Here is an 8,197-nt window from a genome sequence, read left to right as displayed (position 1 = left end):
CCCTATAGCAGCCATGAAACTGACAAGAATGCCAGTTTCAGTCAGTGGCTACTGGGATTCAGGGAGCCTATTTTGTTTTGGAAACACCAGGTATCAGTGTTTCTGAAACTTTTTTAAAATTGCCAGTGTGATACTGCACCCAATATTCTTCATAGTGGTATGGTTATGATATGACTATGACATAATTATGCTGCATCTTGAACAATATATGTCTTGTAAGGTGTCATTGAAAAGTTATGATTTGCTGAATGTGATTATCCTATTTGTATGCATGTATCATTTTTGTATCTGGAGTTATGAATATTGATGGTGTATCTGTATTTCAAATGTGCTTACTCTGGAAAACACCCACAGCCAGCTAGCATTTCAGGTAGAACACTGAAGAAGCTAAAAAGTGCTGATGACCCATCAGCAAAGACAATGGACTGTGGCAGAGCTTAGCCATCCTGTAAACATTTCAGCCAGTCTGTAAGTAATGGCTGCTATGACTCAGCACGGGCATGTGACCAGACCACATGATACTGAACTCTATTTTGGATACCTGTATTTTTCCACAAACTGGGCTGGGAACTGTTTTTGGAACCAAGGGTTCCTGATATGTGTAAAAGCTATATAAGGTGGAGTGTGACATCATTTAGGGGCCTCACTTTCTACCCAAGGAGACTCCTGGAAACACCTTAGGAACAAAGATTGAACTGGGGGAAGTGCTGGACCCAGGCTAGAAGGATTTCCATGTATCATCAGCCAGGGTGAGAAATTGCTAATTCATATCCAATCTGTCTAGTATTGTTAGGCTTAGTTTGTGTGTTGTTTATTTGCTAGGTAATCTGCTTTGATCTGTTTGCTATCACTCAAAAATCTATCTTTTGTAGTTAATAAACTTGTTTTTTGCTTTATCTAAACCAGTGTGCCTTTGAGTGAAGTGTCTGGGAGGAAAAATCAGCTTGATTAACACAGGTTTGTTGCATAGCTTTCCCACATCGAGAGGAGAGCGAAATAATTATGAGTTTACATTGTGCAGATCCCTGTGCAGTGCAACTCGGTATAATTTTGGATTTATACTCCAGCGGGGGGTGCAAGCCTGGGGAGCTGGGAAATTGGCTGGTGTCTGCTGTTTGTACTTGGGTTGCGTAAGTACAGCACTCAGGTAGCTCACTTTGGGTGAGTGGCAGCACCTGCTGTCGTGTTGGGTGATGATAGGGCCTGGGGAGGCTGGCTGTGTCTCCAGCTAAGGAAGCAGTGTGAGCAGGGCCAGCCCAGCTGGGTGGTTAGAGGGGTGCAGCGGGTTCCCATAGCTCCCAGACTATGCCCCGTGGGTGACAACCTGTCACAACCAGGTTGCAAGAAATTTCAACAAATTCAACTTTGGTCCAATTTGGAATAAACCCAAATGTTGAAATATCAAAATTTCCCCAAAACTGGAAGTCCTGAGTTTTGGCCAGCTCTATTTATGCAGTCAATTACAAGTGGCATTTTCAAAAGCCACTGGCTCAGAGATACTGCCTGAAACTATGCTATTGAATTCTATTTCGGTTCTTATACCATGTCTGTCACTGTGGTCTCTGAGCACCTGGCTATCATTGAGTTCAGTACAAAGGTGGAATTTCAACATAGCTGATACAAGCTCTTGTACTTCAGTCTCATCTCACTGTCTCTGCAGTGGTCTGGCAGAGACAGAAAGGAGCAGTCATGTATCTGACTTGCCAATGAGCCTTCACTTTAATATGAACTGCTTTGGGATTTTGGAGGTAGGAACATTGTATCCCCCCCATAGCAGGAGATGCCACCACAAAACTCCTCTCCTGATTTACCACTATCTTACAACACAAGCCTTCAAAAGTGGGGCGGGGGGGGGGGGAGAGAAGAGAGCAGATTCCCTTTAAGTTCATGCTCCTCACCATTCTTTCACTGGTATCTCCTCCCTCCCCTCTTTTCCCCCTTCATCCACATACTCCCTCCTCTCCACCCCCACTTAGTCACTCTTTCTTCCATGCCTCACCTCCAAGGGTACAAGAGGGGGAGGCTCAAGGAGCCCAGCCCTCTGACTCCTCTCTTGGCTAGCTCTGAGCAGAGACCCAGCAGCCCCTGTCTCCCATCCTGGACATGCCCAAGACAGCAATGCAGGGAGGCCCCATGGTGCTGATGCCCAGACCCTGAATGTTGAGGAGAAGAAATAGGGGAGCTCCTACTGAAGTCTCAGCACTGCAGGCTGCGGGGGGAGGTCCTGGCACTTTGCTGAGCCCCCTGCTCTTTGCGGGGCAGCAGCAAGGAGGGAGTCTGCCGCCTGGGTGCCAGGGCTTTCCATGGGTAGTGGGGGTGCTGGGCTGGACAGTACTTCTCCCTGCAGTCTCCAGGCTGGGCCCTCCCCTGCCCTAGCATCAGGGGCCTTGGCTTGGCATGTCCCAGCACTTCCTTCTCTGGCTGCAGCCCCAAAGCCCTATCTGCAGCTGGTTCTGCCCTCTCTGAGCCATGTGCCAAGCTGAGCCATGCCCATGGGGGACAGTGTGCCCTGCCATTTTCTCTGCGCCAGGACAGGTGCCTTACTGGAGAGGGCTCCTCTCCCTGGGCCCCTTCCTTAGAGCATTCCAATTGCTCATCTCACTCCCTGGATTTAGCTAGAGCAGGACCCAAGGTCTAACATCTTATGAAGAGTGGGTTATTTGTGACACAGACTTTTCTTCTCTCTGAGATCACCTTTCTCCCAAGCACATGAATGAAGCATTGTCTGGATTCTCTGTGTCTTCTGGTAGATGGCAGGATTGTGAGAGAAAGTGAAGAGGAGGATCCTCATCTGAGGAGACCCTAAACACAGAGCAAACCTATGTATGTACTGAATGTGGGAGAAGCATCAGTGACAGATGAGGACTTTACTCAGCATCAGAGACTTCACACAGGAGCCACACCTCAACATGAGAAAAGGTTCAGCAATAGCTCTCCCTGACTCAACATGCTGTAGGAGTATCTGCATGCAAGGAAGGCTTTTTGACCTACGCAGCACAGTAGACCAATGCTTTTTGTCAATGGTCTTAATTTAGGTCACAGGACTGTATTTAATTTGTCAGCAAATGGGAGTGATGCAATGTTATACCAATATAATAAAAACCAGCAGGATCTTATTAAGATATTAAGAGGGATAAGGCAAAGATGCCACACTTATTGTAAATATAATAGTAAAGCAAATGAATGATTGTGTGAATATATATATATATTCACACAATCATTCATTTAGGTTCTGTATAGGTGTTATGGTTACCAGCCTAGACGTTGCTCATGCCAAGTTACTGGCCAGGTATCTTGGTCATGTGGATGGAGCTGAGTCTGTGTCAGATGCACCTGATGCTCCTGGAGGCTGGCAGCAGAACCATAGACTCAAAGTCCTCAGTCTTCAGAGTCCAGTTTTATAGGAATTTATTCCTATGTCAGTTCATGAGAGTTGCTTCATTCTGCTGTTGCTAAATCAATCAGCAGATGGCCCGCTCCATGTTATCAGATGTTTGTTTTTCCTTCCTTTGAGGTGTGGTGGGGTGGATTCCAGTTTGCCCTCCGGGGGAGGGGGGTCATCTGGTTGATCCCACTTGACACCTTCTTTGGCAGACACCGAATTCTTCAGGCTGCTAACTACCTAACCATTCATTCATTATTTAAACTAGGCACTCATTCACATACATTCTCTATCTTAATCACATCTATTTCACTGTCTTTTTACCTTTCGGGGTGTTACCAATTTAGAGAACAGGCACTTAGAGTCAATTGACGTTTAACAAGTTTTATACAAAGTATTTCTTTGAGCAGGCTTCACACAGACACAGCTGGTGGCTTGCAGATTAGAGGCTAAATGTTGGAAATCACATTTACTTCTAATATAAACCTTCAGTTATAAAGTATCATTTAACAATAAATCATTTTTAACAATAAATCATTTTTCATATAAACCATGTTTAATATAAACCTTCTTTAATATTCCTACAGCAATAGTCTTAACTGATGATGAAAATGGTCAATAACCAAGTGTTATTAAAAGCTAAGAATGCATCAAACATGGAAAGATCCAGCAAATGGGGGAAAAGAGAGAAAATAGATTTGCCTTAGAAGCTGGAGAAATTATTTTTTTAAATCATTAAATTCTAAATCAAATGGTTAGGAACTTCTCAGGAGCTCTGGTGCAACTAGACATTCTGGATGGCAGCCACATACCTCTTCCTACAGGACCACAGAAAGTAAGTAAGTGTGTGTGGGGGAGGGGAGGTGGAAGTCAGAGTCAGATGGGGCAAAGGGGAGCAGTGAGGTGACTGTAGGAGAAACAAATGCCATCTGGAACTGCTAAGCCATGCAGGAGCAAAACTGAAACATTTTTGTCATGGCAAGTGCCTTCCTATGCCATGCAGCTCCCAATTGGGCAGCACATGCTGTGAGGATCTCCTCTCCTAAACCATCTCTGCATGGTCTAGGACCTGAACAGGAGTAGAAGGTGAGTCTTAAGCACTAAGGGATGGCAACTGCATCCCTCTGCTCTTCCACCCTAAGACACTGCTTCAGCTCCATCTCCTGCTCACCCCTTAAGAGCAGCTCTGATAGATCATGTCATTCTTTTCTTGCTGTATTGAGTCACAAAGGATCTCAGTCTCATTGCCTCCCACTCTGTTCTTTTAAGGCAGCAGCATGGAATCAGGCCCAGCTTACCCATCAAACTGCCCCTTGTGAGCAAAACCACAGAAAAAGGCACAGATGTGGAGAAGGGAAGCAACTTGGCGGTCAGATAAAGTGAGGAGCTGGAAAATAGCAGGAGAATTGGAGTTGGTCTATGGGACAGAAATGCAAATTCATACAACATATTTGTAAAAGGATAAACGATATAGCCACTTAAAGAGCTCAAGTGTATGAAGGATGGATGACGGAGATCCTCTTGGGGTGCACTTGAGACTAGACTTTGTGGGCAGAAGGAAAGGGGACGGCTGAGAAAACAGTGGATAGACTGTGTACAGGAGAACAGAGTGGACATGGAGCAAGTGATGGACTGGCAAGTCCAGGAAAGGCTGGGAAAGGGGGGAAAAGAAGACTTAAAGAGCTTATATACCATAGTAATGAACATGTATGAACCTAGTGAAGGAACAATAATCCACACCATGTAGAGTCAAGCGCAGGAGTTTATTATGCACAGCGCTGGCGGAGTGTCACTTTGCTTATTAGGCTCAGAGACGCTGCAGAACAATTAGTTACAATAGATTATATATGGTTCTCATTGGGTGGAGAGAAGCGACAGGGATGGGTTTTCCCAAACCCCTGGATAGGTTCTAACAGCAAGACAAGATGAGCACACTAAGACAATGGTCTAAAAGATTACATAATGGTTCCGCCCATGGCCCAGATTAACATATTGCTGACACACAGGTAATTACCCCCAAATGATGTCTATTAAACTGTATAGGTTAAATCCTAATTTTGGAGTCCAGGGGAATGAGGTAGAAGCTCTCTCAGTTGACCAACAGGTACATTCCTAGAGATTTAAAGCAAAAAAGCAGTAATTAGTACTTAACAATTTCACAAGTTTACCCTTGCATTTCTGTGGGCTAAGACTGGCATACATCTGTGAGGGAAGGGTGTCATAACTCATGTCAATCATATTAGGCCTTTCCCCCGAACTTTGTCTAGGATCTGAGGGGTATTGTTCCACTATCTTCTCCCTGCATTAGGGAGTAACCGTGAGGCCTTTCTCAGCGCTTCAATTACATTCCGAGTTATGCTGACTCTGCTCACTGACTTGAAACAGACAAGGTTATCTGTTTACCCCAGCTTCCTCTGAGCTATGTATTGTTCTCTATTAGCCAGCCCCCATAGCTCAAGCCAAGCTCTGGACTCTGGGCCTATATTGGAAAGTTCTTAGAAGAAACTGTAGATCTTACATCCATAGCTAATGGGTTCTGACCCTTCACCTAGATAGAGAGGATCCTCCCTGTAGCATTGAGAACGCTTTTCATTCTATCCAGTTCAGCTTGTGACTGAACAGACACTTTGGCCCTGGAGTACCTCGATATCTGATTTTTCCCATGTATATTTCCCATCTGTTCAGATTACACCTTCCCTCAGCAGAGAAAGTGTTATATCCTTGGGGGCAGACGGTTTAGGAAGAAATCACTTGAGGCCAGACAGCAGACAGCTAACTAAACTACCATTTTATTTACAGACACAGAGCTCACCCAACCGGCCGAAGCTGGCCGGGCTATCCCCTAATAATCTAACTCAGTTGCCACAGGAACAAAAACCATGACAACCAAATACACAACAGAAAGGTGTTGGTTTGGTGAGTTTAACCATTTTATAGCATGGACAATTAAATAGCTCCAGATCCTCTCCACAGCAGCTTCTTTCCCAGAGCCTGATACAATGACATCAATAATATTATCTCAAGTATCTTATTTCAATGTATTCCATTTAGCTCATTGAATTCCAATGAGTGAGTGATTAATTTCTAAGTATCAGAGGGGTAGCCGTGTTAGTCTGGATCTGTAAAAGCAGCAAAGAGTCCTGTGGCACCTTATAGACTAACAGACGTATTGGAGCATGATTCGATGCATCCGACGAAGTGGGTATTCACCCACGAAAGCTCATGCTCCAAAACGTCTGTTAGTCTATAAGGTAGCACAGGACTCTTTGCTAATTTCTAAGTGTGCAATTAAAAATCTAAATTCACATTTGTTGGTTTGTATTAACCCCCTCCCGCCCCCATAATCTAACTATCCCTCCTTTATTTCTCACCCTACTTGCTCCTGCTTTGGTCTTCCACCCCAACCTCCTGAGCTACGGCAGGCCTCCTAGTGGCCTGCTTTTCACCACATGCAGTAACATACTGCAGAGGGCCAGACCGAGAGAAGGGACACTAGCACATAAAGCAGCTTGCTCTGTGGGATAGAGGTGCAGTGGTCCTATCTCTTGTGGTTTTATCTAGAGTCTCGCAATATTTGGTGTTCTCCTTAAAGCCCTAGCTCCTGAAGCCAAGTGATTACGTGAGAATCTTTTATTTAAAAAGGAAAGGATTTTTGTGGACAAAATCTTGAAAATACGAGCTCTGTGTGCCCTAAAGACTCAAAAACCAGAAGGAATTTTTTTCAAACCCCACCCTAAAATATGACTTTTTAAATTCTTAAGATTTGTAAGTCAGTCTTCTGATTTTGGGTGCCATAACTCATGAGTTTTGAATGCTTGACGCTGGGAACACTGGAGGTAGGAGACCGGAAGTCTGTTGGGGGAAGGAGAGGGGTAGTAGTCTACAATGTAGGGGGGTAGAGACAGGCGACTGCTGGAGACTGAGGTGTGCTAGAAGAGGCGCAGGACTGGGAGGAAGCTGCAGGCAAGTGTCAGAAGCCAGGGGTTTCCGAGGAGGGAATGCTGCACTAAGGAAACAGGAGGAAGGGTGGAGGAAGAGGAAGTGGCTCCCATTTTTGTGTTGGTTTCCGGCTGAATTGCCAGGCAGAGTCCTAGACATAGGAAGCCTCTGACACTTTACCTCTGAGTGCAGAATTCAACTCACAGGCTTTATTTTTTTAAATATTGCCTGATTATTTTGCTGGAGGTTGTTCTCAGATTTTGGGGCGGGGGCCTATTGAAAGGAGGCTGCTAAGGTGCCAGGGGCTGCAGAGAAGAAGTCTCCCACACAGCACTGCGGGCAGTAGTGGGCAGCAGTGTGATGAACCTGCTGAACAGCATGTTCACTCCTGGGCTACCCCTGCCCCCAGGAGTGACCCTGGGGGATCATATTCTGGCAGGGGGAGGGTAACTCCCCTTCCCCCCTAGACACACCTGACCATTGAGAGCAGGCAGGTGGAAACCCTTCTAAAAGGAACAGAAGTAATTGTGGCACCTTAGAGACTAACAAATTTATTTGAACATAAGCTTTAGCCCACAAAAACTTATGCTCAAATAAATTAGTTAGTCTCTAAGGTGCCACAAGTACTCCTGTTCTTTTTGCGGATACAGGCTAAAACGGCTGCTACTCTGAAACCTTCTATAAGGGGCTGCCGCAGCTAGGAGGGGCCTTTCTTGGGGACTGGCCTGGTGCAGGTAAGAGGCCAGCTGGGATTTCCCTGGCAGAGTCACAGAAGCACTGCAGGCCAGAGAAGCAACATCTGGCAGCCTGTGAATGCTGACGGGAGGCTGCTAGCAGCTGTTGCTGGGAGGGAGCAACAATGGGGCTAGGTCTGAG

General features: G+C 45.6%; 1 long non-coding RNA gene across 1 annotated transcript; it reads right to left on the bottom strand.

Moving 5' to 3' along the window:
• Positions 1–5,126: 5,126 nt before the first annotated feature.
• Positions 5,127–6,169, bottom strand: LOC120409459. Its single transcript, XR_005601301.1, has 2 exons — positions 6,025–6,169; positions 5,127–5,494 (listed from the first exon to the last, which is right to left on the bottom strand). It is a non-coding gene; the product is annotated as an uncharacterized LOC120409459 (long non-coding RNA).
• Between the last annotated feature and the right edge of the window lie 2,028 nt (positions 6,170–8,197).

The sequence above is a fragment of the Mauremys reevesii genome, linkage group 1 (genome assembly GCF_016161935.1).
Source record: "Mauremys reevesii isolate NIE-2019 linkage group 1, ASM1616193v1, whole genome shotgun sequence".
NCBI lineage: Eukaryota > Metazoa > Chordata > Testudines > Geoemydidae > Mauremys > Mauremys reevesii.
The sequence above is the reverse complement of the archived record's forward strand: the minus strand, read 5'-3'. Positions and strand labels throughout refer to the sequence as shown.